Here is an 854-nt window from a genome sequence, read left to right as displayed (position 1 = left end):
GACCACAGCCAACAGAGTCAAGGTTGAACTCTGTGTTTACGTGTCCACTGTCGAGGCAAAGCATTTCCAAGCATCTCATTAGCATAACGAGTGCCATTTAAACAGGGTTCTACTGTACCATCTCATTAGCATAACGAGTGCCATTTAAACAGGGTTCTACTGTACCATCTCATTAGCATAACGAGTGCCATTTAAACAGGGTTCTATTGTAGGCCTACCTGAGTTGAAGACCAAGGTGAACATCAGCATCGATATTGGATCCATGTCTGTCTGGACGTCTGTAGAGCTGTGATGATGTAAACCACAGGTTAGTCTTTACTGAACTGAACTCTGTTCTATATGTCCTCTATAGTCTTAAATTAATAACTCTTAATGTCCTCTATAGTCTTAAATGAACAACTCTTAATGTCCTCTATAGTCTTAAACGAACAACTCTTAATGTCCTCTATAGTCTTAAATGAACAACTCTTAATGTCCTCTATTCTTCACTGAACAAGTCTTAATGTATCCTATAGTCTGTCCTAAATTAATGAGCCTTAATGTCTCCTATAGTCTTAAATTAACGAGTCTTAATGTCTTCTAGTCTGCACTGAACAAGTCCTAATGTCTCCAATATTCACTGAAGGAGTCTTAATGTCTCCTAGTCTTAAATGAACAAGTCTTAATGTCTCCTAAAGTCTTAAATGAACAAGTCTTAATGTCTCCTATAGTCTTAAATGAACGAGTCTTAATGCCTCCTAAAGCTTAGTCCTCACTGAACGAGTCTTAATGTGTCTAATAGTCTTTACTGAACAAGTCTTAATGTCTCCTAAAGTCTTAAATGAACGAGTCTTAATGTCTCCTATTAAGGTCTA

The sequence above is a fragment of the Nannobrachium achirus genome (genome assembly GCF_963921795.1).
Source record: "Nannobrachium achirus genome assembly, chromosome: 8".
Taxonomy (NCBI): domain Eukaryota; kingdom Metazoa; phylum Chordata; class Actinopteri; order Myctophiformes; family Myctophidae; genus Nannobrachium; species Nannobrachium achirus.
The sequence above is the reverse complement of the archived record's forward strand: the minus strand, read 5'-3'. Positions refer to the sequence as shown.